The 21,563-nt window shown below is 37.6% G+C and overlaps 1 protein-coding gene across 3 annotated transcripts in view; it reads left to right on the plus strand.

Annotated features, from left to right (window-relative positions):
• Window positions 1-5,786: 5,786 nt before the first annotated feature.
• Window positions 5,787-21,563, plus strand: part of Cbs (Cystathionine beta-synthase) — a 244,741-nt gene continuing 228,964 nt past the window's right edge. For 2 of the 3 annotated variants that reach the window (XM_090381658.1, XM_090381662.1), the window contains exon 1: window positions 5,802-5,910. The gene's annotated coding sequence lies outside the window, so the exon portion shown is untranslated. Of the gene's footprint in view, window positions 5,911-21,563 lie in introns of all 3 variants that reach the window. The other variant, XM_090381660.1, reaches the window with a different exon arrangement.

The following is a 21,563-nucleotide window of genomic DNA, read 5'->3' on the forward strand; positions in this document are numbered from 1 at the left end:
CAAAAGCTACAATTTGCAGTAAGAACCCCCCTTTTCCCCTCACCTTGTTGCCCTTCTCCGTACTGGTTCCAGTAACTTTACATCTTCCTAAAATAGGGCTTCCAGACCTGTACGCAATACTCATGGTGTGGCCTGACCATTGCCTTATGCAAGGGGATAATCACCTCCTTATCCCTGGTAGCAAAATTCCTGTATATCTTTGACAAGACCCAATGACCAACTCTGGAAGCCTTGCACTGTCAGAAAACTTCATATCTGATTGCGCAACTACCCTCAGATCTCTTTCATTTTCTACTACTCCGATTCTAACACCACCTAGTTGGTACATTTCTCTGTGGTGACTGCTAGCCATATGTAATAAGATTAGCATTAGCATTAGCATTAACATTAGTAGAGGCGTTTGATGCAAGAAAGCAAGCTTATGCAGCATCAGCCAAAAAATACTTTAGTTACCACTTCTCAGCCAATCTGCCCAACTTTTCCAGATCCTGTTGCAGCAGCACAGTGTCATTATTGTTATTAACAACCATGCCAACTTTTGTGTCATCTGCAAACTTTAACATTAAGCTTGATATACCTTCATCAATATCATTAATAAATATACAAAACAACAGTGGGCCAACACGGCACGGTGGGGTCTCCACAAAAAAAATTAGTCGACGAAAAGCAGTGTCCATTGATTACCACTCTCTAACAGAAGCAGTAGTAGAAATGGAGGTATGTGATGCAAGAAAGCAGGCATGTGAACTTATGTAGCATCAGCAAAAAAAAAAAAAAAAAAACAATTTTGCGCATCCACTCCCTCTTAAAGTTTGTTCATTTCCTCCTTTCCTCCTTAAAATTTATCGAAGCTATCAACTTCCACAACGATAGATGGAAATTTGTCTCAGCAATTAACCACCAGCTGACTAAAGGCAAATTTCCACACATCTATTCTACAACTGTTCTTTTTCAATTTGAATTTACGTTCCCTCAGGTCAGTAATCTGAGCGAGAGGAAAAATATCATCAGAATTGAGCCTACTCAACCCATTCAAGGCCTTGCACCTCAATCAGGTCTCCAGCCGCTGCAATTTGCAGAACTTAAGCCTTTCTTCGTAAGACCACCCTTTCGTTCCCCTCACTAATCTTGTTGGCCTTGTCTGTTCACGATCAAGGAACTCTAGATCCTTCCTAAAATGAGGCATCCAGACCTGTAAGCAGTACTCAAGGCGTGGCCTGACCATTGCCTTATATAAAAAGGAAAATCACCTCCTTTTCCCTACTATCAAAATTCCTGTATATCATTGACAATACTTCATGACCTGCTCTGGCAGCCTGTTTGCATTGCTCAGAAAACTTCATATTTGACTTCACAACTAGAGATCTTTTTCATTTTCTACCAACATAAGTGTAGTACCACACAGGTGGTACATTACTCTGGGGTTACTTTACCCCGTACTTTGCATATGGGGTAACATATGTCAATGTTAAACTTCAACTGCCACTTCTCAGCCCACCTGCCCAAAATTTCTAGATCCTGTATTACAAACCTTCTTATTCGTTACGTCTGCAGTTGGAAATTCTAGGACTAGTAACGGGTAACTTCCTGGAGTGCACAATTTTTCATATCATTTTCATGTTATAATCAAATGAAGATATCACAAACAGTACCAAATGTATTTTTTCAGAAATTGCCGTTCAAATTGTTTATAGGAGTATGGTCATGTTCGATGTTCTTGTAAATAATTTCATGCTCGAATATTATTAAAACCCGTGGAGGTACTACAACAGGCGAGTGAGCTGAAATATGATTTAGTTTCTTTTTGAATGATGCAATCGAAGCTGGTTAGCATTAGCATTAGTAGAGGCATTTGATGCAAGAAAGCAAGCTTATGCAGCATCAGCCAAAATAAAAAAAAAAAACCTCCCATTTCACCCCTCCGTTCGTTCCAAATACCAGTCCAGCTCAGCCTTAAATTTATTTAGGCCATCAACTTCCACCACAAAAGATGGAATCTGTTCCACCAATCAACTACCCGCTGGCTAAAGGCAAACTTCCGCACATCTATCCTACAACTGTTTTTTCTCAATTTAAATTTATGGTCTCTCAGGTGATTATTCTGAGCAAGAGGAAGAATCCCATCAGCATTGAGCATGCTCAAACGATTCAAGGATTTATACACCTCAAACAGATCATCTCGCAGGTGCCTCGTCTCCAAACACTGTAATTTGCAAAATTTAAGCCTTTCTTCGTAAGAGCAACCCTTTGTTCCATTCACTAATCTTGTTGCCCTTCTCTGTACTCGTTCCAGCAGCTCTACATCCTTCTTGAAATGAGGCCTCCAGGCCTGTATACAGTACTGAAGGTGTGGTCTGACCATCGCCTTGTACAAGAGTATAATCACCTCCTTATTCCTGCTAGAAACATTCCTGTATATCATTGACAAGGCACCATGAGCTTATCTTGCAGACCGTCTGCCCTGCTCAGAAAACTTCATATCTGCCTGCACAATTACACACAGGACCTTTTCATTCTCTACCACTGTCAGTGTAGTACCACAGAGTTGATACGTTATTCTTGGGTTACTGCTTCCCATATGTAGTACTTTACATTTGTCAACGTTAAACTTCATTTGCCACCTCTCAGCCCATCTGCTCAACTTTTCTAGATCCTGTTGCAGCAGCGTACTGTCATTTGTGTCATTAACAACCCTGCCAACCTTCGCATCATCTGCAAAACTTGAACATTAAGCCTGCTATACCATCATCATTATCATTTATAAATACAGAAAACAACAATGGATCCAACATTGACCCCTGAGGGACTCTACCAATAACATTATTCCACGAAGAGCAGTGTCCATTTATTATCACTCTCTGTCTTCTACCACTCAGCCATCCCTTTATCCATAGCAGCAATTTTCCTCCAATGCCACACTGCACCAATCTGTTCAGCAGTCTTCCATGTGGAACAATTTCAAAAGCATTTCTAAGATCCAAATATACGATATCAAAATTATTCCGTGCATCCAGTTGCTTTGTAACCACATCATAGTATCCAATCAGATTGGTCAGACAAGACTTCCCCTTAACAAACCCATGCTGTGTCCGAGCTATAACTGAAGTCTTCTCTAGATGATCCTGCACTGCTTCTTTAACCAGTGCCTCCATTAATTTCCCTGGAACAGAAGTTAAACTGACAAGTCTATAATTACTTGTTATTATTATTATTATTATTATTATTATTATTATTATTATTAGCCATATGGTACAAGGAAGCCTGAGGCTTATGCTGCACCAGCCAAAAAAAAAAAAAAAAAAAAAAAAAAATTCCCCAAGTTACCCCCTGAGAGTGAGAGAGAGAGAGAGAAGTATAAAGGAATCACCAAGAAAGAGAAGAATGATGATATCCAGCTCAGGACCCTGGGTTTGCCAAGCCCATACTCACCAGATTTGATCTTCCTTTGTGAATTGGGGTCACATTTGCACATCTCCAGTCCATGGGTACCTCCCATGTGTCCAAGGAAGCTCTCATTATTATGGCTAAGAGTTTGCTTACTTCCTTTGCTGCGTCCTTTAATATAACTGGATCGATCCCATCCACCCCAGGTGTCTTTCTTATGTTTATCTTCATCAATTTCTCCTCCACTTTCCTCTCAGTTCGGTGGCTTTAAACTTTTATTCTTGCATACTTTTCTCGATTTCGCTCAGTTCGAGTTTTTTCCATCTTCGAAATACTCTTATAGGTTGCTTGCCGAAATTATATTTGGTATTTTTGTGATTCAACAGTTAGAGAAATCCATCTGTAGACTAGTACGACGTCGTAACCAAAAGCTACTGCAAGAAGTGATTGTTCTTTGTTGAAGAGATTGTTTTATTGCTGTGTTCTTAAGCCTGCCCTGTGGCACAGTGGTATCATCACCGTCCTCCCTACGCCCTAAAGTCCCGTGTTCGAATCCCATCGATGACGCGAGGAACTTTATTGGGTATTTTTTAACTCCCTGGCTGACTTAGTCGGTCTCAGGTGTTGATAGCAAGATTCCCCTCCTCCCCAAACAAACTGGGGGTTTTCGTCCAGCAAACAGGAAAATCAACCAGAGAACACACACAATTTACACACAAAATAAATATATGGGTTGATGTAATCGTTTACAGCAGATCCTAATATCTTAAAAAATTGGGGTTTTTTTTTTTTTTGTTCTGTTATTGAATCCATACCGGTTATATTGGGCAATCGAAACTTACTTACTTACACTACTTAGACGGTTGATGTTGATCAAAATCTAGAGAAGGAGATTTTATTAAAGTTTACATTTTTTTCGTTCTTTATGTTTTGAACTCGTTCCTTTTCGACACGAGAGGCTTCTTTGGTGTCTTTGAAGCTTTTATTCTTGCGTAATATCACCACCCGCTGCTCACTCTACCGAATCATAGTTAGTGACTGAGTTAACGTCATTTAGGAAGTGACGTAATTTTCGTATCGCAGTATGAACTTTACCGAATCAACTACTTACTCTGTCGAGTCAAGTAGAGATGAGTAAGCATCGTTAGCGTCATTTAAGAAGTGACGTCATTTGCTTCATTTAAAATCTGACAGCCACCTAATATGAAGTAACGTCGATTGTGTCACTTCCGTAAGAAAATTTCGTTACCAATCGGTTTTACACCAGTGCCACCATAGATGTTTTCACATCAAAAAGGTGGACAGATGGGCTGAGAAGTGACAACTCAAGTTTAACATTAACAAATGCAAAATACTGCATATGGTTAGAAGTAACCCCAGAGAAATGTACCAACTGTGTGGTACTACACTGAGGGTGGTAGAGAATGAAAAAGACCTGGGAGTAATTGTGCAGTGAGATATGAAGTTTTATGAGCAGTGCAGACAGGATACTAAAGCAGGTCATGAGGTATTGTCAATGATATACAGGAATTTTGCTAGTAGGGAAATGGAGGTGATTATCCTTTTGTATAAGGCAATGGTCAGGCCACGCCTTGAGTACTGCGTACAGGTCTGGAGGCCTCATTTTAGGAAGGATGTAGAGTTGCTTTACCTTGGGCAACAAGATTGGCTAGAGGAACGAAGGGGTGGTCTTACCAAGAAAGGCTTAAGTTCTGCAAATTGCAGCGTCTGGAGACTAGGCACCTGCGAAGTGATCTGATTGAGGTGTATAAGGCCTTGAATGGATTGAGCAGGCTCAATGTTGATGGGATCCTTCCTCTTGCTCAGATTACATACCTGAGAGGACATAAATTCAAATTGAGGAAAGACAATTGTAGAATAGATGTGCGGAAATTTGCATTTAGCCAGCGGGTGGTTGATTGCTGAACAAACTTCCATCTGTCGTTGTGGAAGTTGATAGATTAAATTAATTCAAAGAGAAACTGGACAAACTTTTAGAAGGAATGAATGTGTGAAATGTTTTTTTTTTTTTTTTTTTTTTTGGCTGATGCCGCATAAGCGTGCTTTCTTGCATCATATGCCTCTTCTACTACTACTTAACTAAAAATTGATCATTAACAGATCTTTTTTAAGATACTGAAACGAAAACTTAAATGATATCGGAAAATTTCAATTTTCGAGCATTGGCAGCCATAAGTTTATATACGTAACAAACCAGTCGCGTGCGTTTAAAATTAATATGCTTTCGAGCAGGTGCTTCAGGTGTATTATTATTATTATTATTATTATTATTTAATTTTTTATTTTTTTCAGTCAATCCGTAATCAATGAACTACAGGGGCGACCTCACGAGGAAGATTGGCCGGTTACTCAAGGAGTTTTTAAATACAATTATTCCCAGTTTCTGGTCTTTATCGCAGTACTCCAAGCAACGGTGTTACGTACGGAATTTCAGTAAGTAAGCAAAATTGTTTACTTTTCTAACAGTTAAAATGGGCTGTGGATATAGATCACGTCAATTAAACGGTAAGGTGTTTATTGGGCTAAGTTTAAGGCATATTAATAATAAAAAAAGTAAAGTATTGAATTTATGTACTATTAAAAACAAGTGCGCCATGCACGCATGATCTTGCATAGTAATCACTATTTACGTGTACAACATGCACATGCTCCACCTGTTAGATATGATAAACAACCAGGTATCTGGACCAATTGGAGAGAAAATATTCATACCGGCAAAATGTTCTGCGATGAACACTCCCCACCCCCTTTATTTCTTACTGGTGAAAAATTGTGGTATTTCAAAATAATACTAATCATGGACAGTAATATAACATCTAATATAGGCGAAATTACTTTTCGCCTATATTAGATGCAAATATAAATTTGATACAAAGTAACGAAATTAGTCGTGTTTATCAACACATACACATAGTAACTCATTTGATTTTGTGGCCTAGAAAATTCTGGAAAATAGGAAGAAAGCTGGGGGGGGAAAAAATCTTTTTTACAGCTTCCTTCATTTCAAAAGAATTTGTTATATCCAGGGCTGGAAATTTAAATATTTAAAAAAAGGATCGCTCGTTAACAAAATATGCTGGCTAGCAGGAGTTAGGTCTTGGAAGTACATAAATGAGCGTCCTACTAGTTCTGGAAAGCTATTTCCACTACTAGGGGCATGTGGTGCAAGAAAGCAAGCGTCAGACAAAAAAAAAAAAAAAAATCCATTAAGCAATTTAGGCATTGTGCCTAGGGCTACGAAGTTTTTAAGATCTATAAAAAATAGGGGCCCGAAAAAATATATAGAATTTCATGATATTATTCCAATAATAAAATTCTACAAACTAATTTTCGAATACATATTTCTAAGATAAATTCTTTCTTCGACTTTTTCGGTTAGCAAAGTCATGAACAACATCATCAAAGTTCGTATTTCATGTAAGTAAAGGCTGGAATAATGTTGTAGAAATAACCTAATTACAAAATTTATAGAGTCCCTTTCGGGTTTCTTTAACAACAAACAACAACAACAAAAAGATTGAACATAGGGACATTTCAATATGTTTGATATAACGTAGTGAGGCCCCAGAATGAAGAGACCTAGGGTTTACGAACACGAAAAGAGGCCCTTACCCGCATATAGCACTGGTTATAATCACCATCCTCCCCACACTGTGCTGAAGAGGTCTGAGTTCGAATGCCGTGAATAACACGAGAAACTGTTATAGGCCTTTTTCACACCATGTTTGAGTTAATCGGTGTCAGGCGAGGATATCGAGGTTTTTGATAAATCTCGTCTGACGCCAATGTGACATTTCAAAGACACTGAAGATACCTAGTTGACAATTGGTGATTTATCTGTAATTGGTGCTGAAATGCTCCGGGAAACCTCTGAAGCTGACAGAATGGCAGGAGAGCCCTGAAAACCTCTGAGGCTGACAGAATTGCAGAAGAGCCCCTGTAAAGAAACGTCTGCTCGGAACGCAGGTCGCCTTTGTTGCAGCACACACACACACACACACACACACACACACACACACACACACACACACACACACACACACACACACAGTGAGACCAATTGAGACACATGCCAGCACCAGTGCTCAGGACGCTGCATGTTATGGGGTTAGACGCTGTCTAGCTTGGTGTTAGTTCCGCCGTTCTTGGACCATAGACAAATGGGAAGCTGTGCTTTGGAGTGACGAGTTTCGGTACATGGTTTACCTGTCTGACAGTCGTGCCTGAGTGTAGGGATGTCTGGAGCGCTAACTGCCAGACTGTATCGTCCTGACAATGAAGCAACGTGATGGTCTCTTTTTGGCCTAGGACCATTAGTTTTTTTTTTTGGACAAAAAAAAAAAAAAAAAAAAAAAAGAATATTGAGGTTAATTCAGACGTTCTAGACAATAATGGTTACTTAGAGTTGTCGCTGTGCGTCAAGGAAGGATACCTGTATCGTACGGACAGCATTTCTTGTCATACTGCTCAGGTTGTGATGGACTGATTTCAGGCCATGAGCATCGAAAAGTTGGACTGGCCAGCCGTGAACTCTGACCTCATTTTTGTAGAGGACCTCTAGGATGAATTGAATAGTCGGGTGCGTGTGAGGAGAGACTGATCAAAAAACAAAGTTGAACTGGACTGCTTTTGAAAACCGAATGCTAAAAATATCGGAGGACGTTTACAAAAAAACAAAAAAAACCCCGATAAATGTGTTCCACAGAGACTTCATGCAATCATAAAGGCAAAGATTCAGCACAATTTTATTATTATTATTTATTATTTATTTTATTTTTTTGTAAATTAAGGCGCTACATGCTAATAGATACACAGGTATGCGGACACCTTACGTCTCTAAAAGAATTTTTTTCTTTTTACAGAAAAACGAATATGCATATAATTATTATAATTTATCAGTTTAAATTTTTTAAAAAAATTATTCTAGAGCAAAATGAACAAGTTAGTTAATATATGCAGTGTATTATATTTCAGGCGCGTTAACGAATAGTAACAATTCCTGATTTATAATAAAAAAAAAAAAAAAAAAAACGAGGAACATGCAATGACGTTTATGCGCAAATCGTGAAAATTTTATTTTCTGCGCAACTGCTATATTCCCCATTCAGTTCTTCAATCAATGCACGGTAAAAAACATTTCCAGTGCTTCAGCTACAATATACGGTATATGGATAGCCTATATGGTAGTAGGGAAAAAAAATAATAATACTTGCTGGATTTCCATTTGTGAGATTATAATGAAATTTGAAATGGCTCAACAAATTTTTCTAAAAAAGCCAAATATAAAATTTCGGGAAAATTCATCCACCGAAAGTTGATTTATTGCATGTGGATGAACGGACGGACGGAAGTGAAGACAATAGGCTCTTTACGCATTAATGTAACGCTTTACTTATATATATTTAAATAAAATAAATAGCCTTTGAACATAAATTATATTCCAGGATGGACATTCTGCAATAAAGTAGTGTATAATTATACACGATGCTATTATTGGTCTGTTAACGCTATTGTAGCTTTCTTCTGGTTCAGTACAGTCTCCGTCTTGGCTCTCTTCCCCTCCTCCCCCCAGATGTTCACTTATCAGTTTGAGTTTTTTGAAGTGCTGTATATTAAAAACAGTCTATAGCTGTTGGTTCCAATATTCAGAAAAAGAGGGTGCGCGGTGTTTTTTGTGTTTCGTCTCCTTTTTTAACTCTAGTTTGTTATCATTAAAATTTAACTAAGGTGCAAAACTTCGTAGTAAATTGCTCTACATGCTAAAAATTTATAGTCTGCTGCTTAAGTGCAAAATGAATGTGACATTCATTCAATGTCAAAGGAAGGCATATGAAAAGCATCAACTATCTATGCTATAGTCCCTTTGTTTATTTTTAATCACATGTGAGAAGTGATTATACATATTATGCTAATTTTACAGACTGCAGTAGCTTCCTTATTGATATTTATACAGTAATGAAAATTTATACTTAGTAGCATACCTCCAAGTTTTATTTTAGCCAATTTTTTTTCCCTAAGTAGAAAGAAGTTTTATGAGCTCCTGATGTCTAAGTATGTTCCGCAATCATTGGGTAAACTACAAAGAGAAATATGTATTTCTGTTCCAACGATCAGTTGGAACTTGCTCGCCAATTGTAACGATCAGAAGTATTAGTAATGGCAAACGATACAAGGAAGCAAATTTATGCAACATCAGCCAAAAAAATCTTCCTACATCAACTTCTCCATCTTCACTAGCTCTAACAATTTGGATAATCCTTCCTTAAATGTATCCAACTACTCATTTCCACAACATTAGATGGAAACTCGTCCCAACAATCAGTTACTTTCTGGCTTGAAACAAATTTTGCACATCTACCCGACAACCATCCTTTTCCAGTTTAAATTTATGTATCCTTGTGTGCGTTGTCAGAGAAAGAGGAAGGATGCCACCAGTATTTAGATTACTCAATGCATTTAAAGCCTTAAACACTTCAGTTCTCCTTGCAAGTACCCAGATTCCAGAGACTGCATTTTGCAGAACCTTTCTTGGGACAAGTATCCTTTTGGGCATAGTGCTCTACGACTGATCTTGTTGCTCTTCTTTTGCGCCCGTTCCTTAAATGATCCACACCCTTAAATGAAGCTCTAGACCTGAATGCAAAATGCTGCTCAACTACTGCCTTACACAACGGGATAATCACTGCCTTGTTCCTGCTAGAAATTAGTATTAATATTAGTAGTAGCAAATGATGCAAGAAAGATAGCTTATATAGCATCAGCCAAAAATAAAAAGGCAAGGTTACAAATGATGTAGGAAGGTTTTTTTTTTTTTTTTTTTAATAATAAGTTTGCTTCCTTGCATCATTTTCAGTTACTATTACTTCTGAATGATACAGTTGGTGAGCGAGTCTATAAACTAATAGTTGGAACAGAAATACATATTTCTCTTAATAGTTTGCCCCATAATTACGTCACATATATAAACACCAGGATTTCACAAATCTGCTTTCTATTTAGGAAAAATCGTATAAAATAAAACTCGGAGGATATTAACTGTGGATCTGGATCATAAATATTAAAAATAAATAAATAAATACATTTTTTTGTTTATCCCATTAAGGAAGTTACTGAAGTTGATAAAAGTAGCATAGCATAAAATGTATAATTACTTCTCAAATGTGATTAAAAATATTAAACTTCCTACAGTTTAGATAGCTGATGCGTTTCATATTGCTTTCTTTACACTACCTCCTTTAGCTAGGAAAACAAAATTTCATTTCTGATAATAGTTTTACAAACTTCTCGATCCGTAAGTAAATAACTACTTAACACATGCATGGTGCACTATGGCCATAGATCTAATATGCTAAAAAATCTGCTAAGAAAGAAAGAAAAAACAATCACATGCAGTACTTAGAAATAGGCAAAGCTTTTGATACTGTTGCATGTGAAAGGTTGCTCTTTAAATTGGAATATGCATAATTGCCAACCATCAATTTACGACAGAGAATTCGAGAAATCGACAGAAGGGTCAACTTGACCCTTCTGTCTTTTATTTCAAAAAAGAGATAAATAAAACTATTAATTTGGACTGTGTTTTAAATTTTACAAATTTCTGTTTATTTTGTTTATTTTTGGTGATGAGACTTCTGGCACAGAGAAAAAATGCATGGGATGCGTATAAATCATGAGATGTACAGAAGCTTATGGCAGATATGAAGTACTTTGTAATTACAAAGGAGGTTAGACAAGCTAAGGCAGATTACGAGAAGTTCTTGGCAAAAAAAGCAAAGAAAAGCAGCAAAAGACTTCTTAAACTTATATTCACAGTAGAAGGAAGAGGTCTGAATCACTGTTGATGAAACTGCTGTTTATGATAATGATGATGATGTTGATGATGTGATCCTGCTCTGGTTGCTGACGAACTGAATAGGTGTTTTGAATCGTACATTCACACATGACGAATTCTTTAGGGAAGTGGATGCCAGAAGTTTATCAAACTCTAACAGGAAGCTAAATGATTTTCTGACAACTGAAAGGAAAGTGGAAGAGAAATCTTTGAAGCTGGGATCGATCTATCCGATTATATTAAAGGAGGCAGCAAAGGAGGTAACCAAACTCTTGGCCATAATTATGAGCCCAACTTTGAATTCAGGGGAGGTCCCTATGGTGGGGGAGATATGCGAATACATCTCCAATTTACAATGGGGGATAAAAATATGACATGAGTAATTCCAGACCTGTTAACTTCTGTTTCAAGTAAAATAATGGAGTCATTGGTTAAAGAAGCAATGTATGAACATCTAGATCTATCTAGAACATCTAGAACATCTACACGATCTGACGATTTGTTGGAAAAATACAGGACCATGCTGAGGAAATGTCGCGAGCTAGGCCATAATGTCTATGTGTCTGCAATTCTGCCCAGACACGATAGGAGGGATTATATGTTAAGAGCCTTGTGGATTAACTCAAGACTTGAAGGAATCTGCAAGGCTTTAGGGGGTAAATTTCTATCAGCATGGCCCACACTTGTAGGTAGAAGGAATTTGTTTTGTAGAGACGGGATACACTTAAACAAAGGTGGTGCAAAGGTTTTTGCCAGTATTATTGAGGATACCTTAAAGGCTCAGGGAAACTGCTAGTTAGGGGGGATGTGGGTAATACTGACACGCGTTTATCTGATAATATTGGTCAATGTAACTCTTGCACATACCTTAAGAGTTCTTATCTGTTACCCCAACTGGACGTATTATCTAGATGTTCTGGGGGCAAAGACGTTTCACGTGAGCAGGTAGCTAATATCAGGGAAGAGAGCCTAAAAAACTTCAAGGGTTGTGTTAGGGTTGTTAAATATACAAGAACAGTAAATCTTAATTGTTTATACAGTAACGTTAGAAGTGTCGTCAATAAAATGAGCGAATTCGAACTGCTGGTTAAAACAAGTAACGCGGACATAATAGGGCTTACAGAGACGTGGTGCCACCCGGAAATTGGGGATGATGAGTTTCAGTACGGCTTGTATAATGTATTTAGGAAGGATAGAGTAGATAGAAGGGGTGGTGGGGTAATGCTTCTTATCAGAAGCAGCCTGAGTGCGACGATAGCTTTCCCGGATTCAGACATTTCACATGCTAGTATAGAGTCTGTATGGTGTGAGATAGTTGGAAACAAAGGTACAATGCGAGTAGGAGTAATCTACAGACCAGGTGATTGTGAAGACTATGACAAAAGCCTCTACATGCAAATGGAATGGGCAAGTAAGCGTCAATGCCTTATTATGGGTGATTTCAATTTGCCTCTAATTGATTGGAGTAAATGGGAAGGAAACTCGACATGGGGAACAAAATTTTTAAATCAACTAGATGACTGTTATTTGTATCAACATGTCAGGGAAAGTACTAGAGAAAAGAATATCCTAGACCTCATCATCACACATGAATCAGATGACATAACAGCGCTGACAGTAGAGGAACCAGTAGCAGGAAGTGATCATGGAGTTCTACGGTGGATGATGACGAGAGAGGTAGCAGAAGTAAAAGGCAAAGGAATGGGTTTTAATTTCAGAAAAGGAAATTACGATGCCTTAAGGTACTACATGGCCTCTATTAACTGGGTAGATATCGCGCAGAGAATGAATACAATTGAACTGTGGTACGCTTTTAAAACATTAATCACAGATGCCTTAAATGCGTATATACCATTAAAAAAATACTCCACGAGAAGGGTTCCAAGTTGGATGAATAGTGAAGTTGCCACATTACTTGAGCAGAAAAAGGAGGCATGGAAAAGTTACAGAGCAATAAAAAGTACTGAAGCCTATAACAGCTACAAGGTGATGTGTAATAGAGCCACAGAAAAGGTTCGACAGGCAAAGGCAGTTTATGAGAAATCACTAGCAAACAGAGCAAAGAGGGGGGATAAAGAATTCTTCACATATATAAATTCCAAGAAGAGCAGGACAAACCAGATCGGACCTTTACGTAAGGGAAAGGGGATAGTAATAAATACACCAGCTGCCGTTGCAGATGAACTCAACAGTTATTTTGCATCGATATTTACAAATGAAAAGCCTTTTGTGGCAATGGGAAATTGTGGGAGCGAAGTTAAAAAATATGTAATTAATGATATTGAAATTTCGCAAGATTATTTAATGAAAAAACTTTCAAGCCTACAGACCAGTAAGGCTCCTGGAGTTGATGGAATATACCCTATAATCTTAAGAGAGGTGGTAAGCGAGTGCATTGAACCACTGAGGCTAATTATGCGAGCATCACTAGACTCTGGGGAGATTCCCTTGGATTGGAAAAGTGCAAATGTATCTCCCATACATAAGGGTGGCTCTAAAAGTGAAGTGGGAAATTATCGACCTGTCAGTCTGGCTTCAGTAGTAGGGAAAATCATGGAGGCAATGATCAAGGGTGGAATTCAGGATCATTTGGATCGAATTGAAATTCTCAAGGATACTCAGCATGGTTTTGTAAAGGGAAAATCATGTTTAACAAATCTGGTTCGCTATTTCGAAATGGTCACTCACGAGCTGGATTTAGGGAATAATTTCGACATTGTTTATTTAGATTTCAGCAAAGCTTTTGACTCAGTCCCACATGAGCGGTTGCTTTATAAGCTGGAACAGGTTGGAATCACTGGGAAAATCCTTAGATGGATAGAAGGATGGCTTCAGGGCAGGAGGCAGAGGGTTGTGATAAATGGCTATTCCTCAGATTGGGTTGATGTAAGAAGTGGGGTTACCCAAGGATCAGTATTAGGACCACTGTTGTTTTTAATTTTCATAAACGACATTGATGAAGGGATAGAGGGCGTTTTGTCTAAATTTGCAGATGATGTTAAAATTGGTAGAGTAGTTAATGATCACTGTCAAGCTGAGCTTCTTCAGAGAGACCTAGATAGACTTCAAGAATGGTCAGAAAATTGGCAGCTGTGCTTTAATCCAACAAAGTGTAAGGTATTACACCTGGGAAACAGTAATCCCAAAATAACTTATTCACTTGGTGGAGTTCAACTAAACCCAGTACTGGAGGAAAGGGACTTGGGTGTTACGATACGGTCAGACATGAAATTCTCTGAGCATTGTAAACAGGTTGCAAGAAAGGCCCATGGTGTCCTATCGATGATCTATCGAACTTTTGCAAGTAGAGATAGGGACGTGATAATCCCATTATATAAGGCTTATGTTAGACCACACTTGGAATACTGTGTTCAAGTATGGAGACCGCACCTAAAGAAAGACATCGAGCTTCTTGAAAGGGTGCAAAGAAGGGTAACTCGCTTGGTGAGATCGGCAAAAGGGCGTCCTTATGAAGAAAGACTTCGAATATGTGGGTTGCAGAGTTTGGAAACTAGACACCTTAGAGGAGATTTGATTGAGGTGTTTAAGGCTCTGAGAGGCATCAGTAAAATGAATGAGGACGAAATTTTCAAGATTATAAATGATGCTAGAACTAGGGGACATGAATTCAAGTTACGGGGGGAAATGTTTAGATTGGACTGCAGGAAGTTTTATTTTAGCCAGCGAGTTATAAATTACTGGAATAAGTTGCCTTCATGGGTGGTGGAGGCCGACAGTTTGGGGAAATTCAAAGGTCATCTGGATAGTACTTTCGGGTAAGGGAAGCGCATAGGATGATAGGATTAATTTCCTTTTTATTTATTTTTTATTTCATTTTATTATTTTTATTTATTTATTAATTATTATTATTTATTTATTTATTTAATTTTTGTTTTTATCATTGTTTTGTTCGGATTTTTTTTTTTTTTTTTTTTTGGCTGGTGCAGCATAAGCCATAGGCTTTCTTGCACCATACGGCCGTTACTAATACTAATACTAATACTAAAACACTTATTTTAGTGTCCTTAAGATTGAGTGCCAACAAATACTAATACTAATACTAATCTTGTTAACAAATAAAATCTGATTGGCTACTATGATGCAAAAAATAATTTTGACATCATATACTTGGATTTCTGGAACTCTTTTGATACTGTTTCCCAATGAAAGACTGCTGTACAAATTGGAGCAGTGTGGCATTAATGGCAAGTTACTTACTGCTGTGGGTAAAGTGGTAGTTGATTAGAAGAACACAAAGAGCTATTATTAATGGGGACGCTGCTCTTCTTGAACTAATGTTGTAGACTCTCCTCAGGGTTCAGTGCTTGGCTCCTTGTTGTTTTCTATATTTGTTAATGATAGTGATGAAGGTATATAGCTTAACGTCTAAGTTTGCAGATGAAACAAAAATTTTGCTGAAACCTTAGATTTCGGCGAGCTTACCGGACAACGGGCGCCAGCAAAACTATGAAGAGTAGTTTGAATAAATTGAATTTTACAACTGGAAAGAATTTTTCTAAATTAATATTAATAAAAGCTCAGAACAGGGTATGGAATTTAGCAATAATATCTATAGGAAAATAAAATATACGATGGCGTTGATTTTGCGTGTTTTCTTTTTTTTTTTTTATTTCCTTTTGGTGGGGGGCGATTTTCATCTAGGGCTATTTATGAAATATTTTATGAAACGTTGCAAGTCCGATTAAAAACCATCTTTCTCATTTGTATTTTAAATTTGCATTGAATAAAATAATTGATTGTCTATTCATTTTCATTCTTGACAGTTATTCCTGAATGTTTTGTCTTCTGGGGTATTTCTTCCGGAGATATTTCTTCTGGGATATTTTTTTTATTTTTTTATTTTTTTTTTTTTCATCCAAAACACCACGAGTTCCGCGGTGTTTGCCACTATTGCAATATATAATCTGATATGAAAAAAAAAAAAAAACAAAATACGTGCACCAAGTATATTTTTGAACTGTAAGACGCAGGAGAATTTTAAGGACCATTTTCCAGGGAAAAAAAAAGGGTCTTATGGTCCTGAAAATAAGATAATTAATTATAATTACGGTACCCTCAAAAATTCGGAAATTTTTTTAATATTTCTCCGAAGATAGTCGACCGTACAAGGATAGAGTGAAAATATAAATATCTTTATTGCAGGCAGTGATTGGTTACATGATTGCCTGATGCAATAATACCCACAACAGCGACAATGCTAGGGGTTTAACATTAAATAACTTATACAAGAAAAATTACTTAAAACATATATTAAGACATAAAACGTATAATTACATATTTTACATATAAAATTAATATTAACATGTGACATGAAGACACATGAAAAGCGATGAAAGGACGATGACAGTCACCTGGTTGAAGACGAACGCTGGTTCTTGATGATGCGGCTTCTGTACGATTTGTCCTCTATGAACTTTTTGTAGTCCACATCTATCTCCTGGACGTTGTGGAGCATCTCCATGGGCAGGAATCTGTCCCCTATTCTGAGCCGTCACGTCACAGACTGCAGAGAGGGGAGGGCTCTTAAGGGTTTTGGGGGGATCCTCCAATTGCACATCTGTCAAAAATTTGGCGTATTGACTTCACCCGCTATCATTTTAATTGACACAAGCAAGCGGAGGGCAAATATCCGTTTGGAAACTTTTCTGTAATTTAGAAGTTGGGTGATATCTGAAGTATGTATGAGTGGTGGCAGTTTATGCTTGAAGAGGACCCACCGAAGAAGCCAGTACTCATCAGATGCAATGGTTTTTAGCGTGGTTTTCGTTGCCGTCGCCCAGATTTCTGACCCGTAGGTGACGGCTGGCTGCAGAAACCGGTATATGTATTGCAATGGAGCTTGTACTCAGGCTCTGTGACATGAAGGAGGTGTTGTTTGGCAAGTCATCTTGCTCTGCAGACCTTGTTGGGAATGTCTGCAACATGGTGTTTGAAACCGAGTTTAGGGTCGAATATAACGCCGAGATATTTGTGCTTGAAGACTGGGGTAATGGGAGTTCCGTGGATTTCCAGGTTTAGTTGCGTTGGGTTTGATTTGAGGGAAAATACCATTTGTGCAGATTTTTTTGGATTTATCTTAAGAGAAAACTGTTCCAAGTATGTAATCAGATTCTTGAGGCTATTGATAATGGTTTCAGAAACAGAATCAGGTTGGGCGGTCCCGTTGACCCGATAGAGGAGCTTCAAGTCGTCTGCATAACTGATAAATTCTGTTTGCTGAGACAGGAATAGGTAGATGGCAGCCGTAAAGAGGACCCCTGAGAGAACTCCGTCTGACCAGACTTAAAACACTTCAATCAGCCCCCTCGCATATGCCTCCAACGCGGCGATTTGCAGAACTGGAGCCTTTCTTGGTAAGCGCACCCTTTTGTTCCACTCAACAATCTCGTTGCCATTCTCTGCATCCGTTCCGGCAGATCCTCATGCTTTCTAAAACGAGGCCAGATGTGTCTGCAGTACTCAAGATGTGGCCTAACCATTGCTGTATACTGTGAAATAATAAACTCCTTATCCCTGCTAGCAAAATGCCTGTATATCATTAATAAAACCCCATGGTTGTCATCGCGGCCTCTCTGCACTGCTCAGAGAAGATCGTATCTGACTGCACAATTACCCCCAGGACGTTTTCATTTTTCACTACCCTGAGATATTACCACGCAGTCAGCAAGTTAATCTGGGATTGCTGGCGACCATATGCAGTACCTTGCATTTGCCAATGTTAAACTTCAATTGCCATTTCTCAACCTATCTGTTTAATTTTTGTAGATCATGTTGTAATTAGCGTACCTTGATTACTGTCATTAAACACCCGGCGCACCTATGTATTATCTGTGAACTTAGACATTAAACCTGATATACTTCATCAATATCATTAATAAATACAGAAAACAACAATGGACCTAGCGCCGAACTCTGAGAAACTCCACTAATCACATTAATCCAAAAAGAGCAGTGCGAATTGATAACCACCCTTTGTCATTTGCCACTCAACCGTCCCCTTATCCACGGTAGAAACTCGGCCTTATGTCACACTCCGACAATCCTCCCTCCCCCACGCCCTTGCCCTGCTTCTTCCTGCTGATATTTACACGAGCAACAAAATACAGTGCGATGAGTCCAAATTACCAGTATTAATAATCAGTTTATTAACCCTATCCGTGACCTCCTACAATCAGCATATCCCTTTTATAAATCTATACGTCACCATTGGAGAGAAAAAACATCTCTTTAGTAGCTCATGTTTCTTTCTTGCATGTAAGTCGGTTGTTTTAATTCTTTATAAATTCGTATTCTTGACGAAATGGGTATAAGGCAAAAGAAGTTTTCAACACTGTTCGTTTCAGGTTGAATTGAAGGTGTTAAATTATGTCAAAGAACATGAACGGTGCAGCTGAAAGACATTTTGATCTTTCTCCAACGACGAAATGATACCTTTATTTGTGAATTTGTTCTTCAAATATAAGCAATAAAATACAGTACTTTTTCCTAAATTTCTCCTTCAAAAAACTGGATACGTCTTATCGTCCGTCAAATACGGTAAATAAAAATCATGACGATCTATATTTTATAGTATCGAGTATTATCAATTGAAAACCAGCATATAATTAATAGTTTTTACTAAAATCAATAATGTATTAATGAAATTCATTAGTCTTTGCAATTATTTATTAATTGTAATTAATGATCACCCAGATGCTTCTAACTCTCAGATGAACTGCGTGAATATGGGTATGCTATATGAATGCAAAATGGTCTTCCTTATTTTCTATAATTCATACAAATGCTCGTAATATGAATAGTGCTATTAATACATGTGGGTGTTTTTAATACAGACCTTCATTAATAACACTGGCCAATATGATTTTTACCTCAACTAATGTATCAGCTATTTGCAGTCATTTATGCGAGATTTTGAAAATAATTCATAAAATTTCACATCACAATTTCCACATATATACAGGTTTTTATATTTACTCATAATATGCATAACTTACTGCAATTTAGGGAAGTAGATATGACACTGTTGTATTATCTGCAAATAATGTTCGATGTGCTCGTAGATGGCAGTAATGTTGGGGAAGGTTAACATGTTCAACTTTGTCTTCATTCCTCCCACCTCTCTCTCTTTCAGTAACAGAAAGACCGTTGCAGTGAGTACTTGTACAGTTCAGCTGAATACTATTGCATATTCTTCGTTTCTTCTGTGTTTTCTTAGCATTGTATTGTTAAAATATTTAAGGAAAAGCAAAGGAAGTGTCTGAATCACCCTGACATTTTTGCTACATTTATAGTTTAAAACAAAAACTCAGAGGAAGATAATCTACACTATTACTAAACGTGCAATATTGTTTGTATTTCGGATGCAAGGTTGATGATCAGGGAAAAACTTGGTACACACATATGGGCTGTATTACCTGCACTAAATATCGGGTGATTTGGCCAACGAGGAAAATAAAAGTATGCCTTTTGCAACTCCTATAGTGTGATCAGAACTAGGCAACCACATTGATGATTGCTATTTCTGTATATTATTGTTGTTGTAGAGTTTTAGGAGCATTAGTGACTAAGGCCATGTTGTATATTGTCTGTAAATTCATGTGTTCTGAGATAAATTTTCTGTTTTCTATACGAAAAACTCGAGTTTCCGGGAGAAAAACCATGCTACCCTCCCTCGAGACCGATTAACTGTGAAAAAAGCCCGTAAAAATTCCTCACGTCATCAACGGGACTCGAACTCGGTGTGGGGTGGACGGCGATCCTAATTTCTGTATGACAAATATATCAGGGATATACAGTAAAAGCAAGCCCAGCACAAAATATCCCAATATATCATCTAAGGCCTCTTTCACATAATGAAGACCTGCCGATGCTGGATCATCCCCCCCCCCAAAAAATATAGGATAAAGTAAATAGTGATGATTAAGAAGAGGATTCTTTTGTTGCAGACCTTCACTTGAAAAAATTTGGACTACCTACCAGAAATTAAAGTATATCGAAAACGTCACAAAGTGTTTTCAAAATATTTCCTTAATGAAGACAGTATATGTTTCTGTAAAGATTGAATTGAGCACTGAACACAGTCCTAATGAATGCTTTATATTTAATGATGCCGAAAATTTATTTTAGAAGCAGTTTTGCTGCACGATGGAAATGTTAAGGTACCAGATTATTGCTGGAAATTGAGCATTCAAATTCAAGGACTGTTGTTTTAAACTTTGCGAGATACATTTTATTCCAGACGTATGTTAGGCACATGCCAAATACGATTGATTTGCCAGTACTAAGAAATATTCTGCTCATGTATAGAAATCACTTGAATTGATTCAGAACGGTACTAAACGGATTTCTAAAGAGGAAGAAAAAGAGAGAAAAAAAAAAAAATACCTTAAGAGAACAGAAGTAGTTTTCCTGCAATACACAAAAGGTAGACGGGATAAACACTAAAACGAAAGAGGTGAAAAAGGGTAATCGTAAAAAAAAAAAAAAAAAAAAAAAATCAAAAGTAATACTATTTAAAATAAACCCCATATTTGCATTTCTCTGGAGATCAGGGAAAAACAGGCGCAAATTGCGATAAAATGTAATAAGGGAAAATGAAAGCATAAAGTCGATTTTTCTCTCTAATTCCTTCAATATACTTTTCATTGCATTCAACGGTGAGTCCCGCTCATACAGTTTAACTGGAGCAAGCATGCTGATTATGAGTTATTGAATCATCTCAACAGTATCTTCAAAAATCTGGTACATAAAAACCAAAACGGCGAATACAAGAACTTGAAAAGGAAAAAATGGATAATAAATTTTAATAATCAATTATGGAAATGCCATAATAGATTATTTATTTATTTATTATGCCCATCACTGGTATAACGTGAACTTGGACAGTGTATCAACACTGTGCATGTCACTTGGACAGATGTATGAACATAGAAATAAGAAATTCGAATGTGTCATACCATGGGCGTGCCGCAAAAAATCATCCCTTGCTGTCACGCGTGCCTAGAAATTGTTGATGCTTGCACATGGTAATCTCAATTGATGACGTTGCGGACAATGAAATGGACTGACAATTATTTATAATTTGGACACTTTAACTTCGACTTTGAGTTTCTAAATGTATCTATTTTTGTGTCGTCTTAAAGTCTTTCCAAAATTGTAATTGGGCAAAGAAAGGGGAGAGAAGGGCTATATTAGACTAGAATGATATAAATTATCCGGACGATAGATGGTGCAGTTGCCAAAGGTTTCCCGGGACCGCCTAAATACAATAAAAAATGTTCTGAGAGAATAAAGCTGAAAGCTGGGT

The sequence above is a fragment of the Mastigoproctus giganteus genome, chromosome 9 (assembly GCF_048544385.1).
Source record: "Mastigoproctus giganteus isolate SK-2022 chromosome 9, ASM4854438v1, whole genome shotgun sequence".
NCBI classification, from domain to species: domain Eukaryota; kingdom Metazoa; phylum Arthropoda; class Arachnida; order Uropygi; family Thelyphonidae; genus Mastigoproctus; species Mastigoproctus giganteus.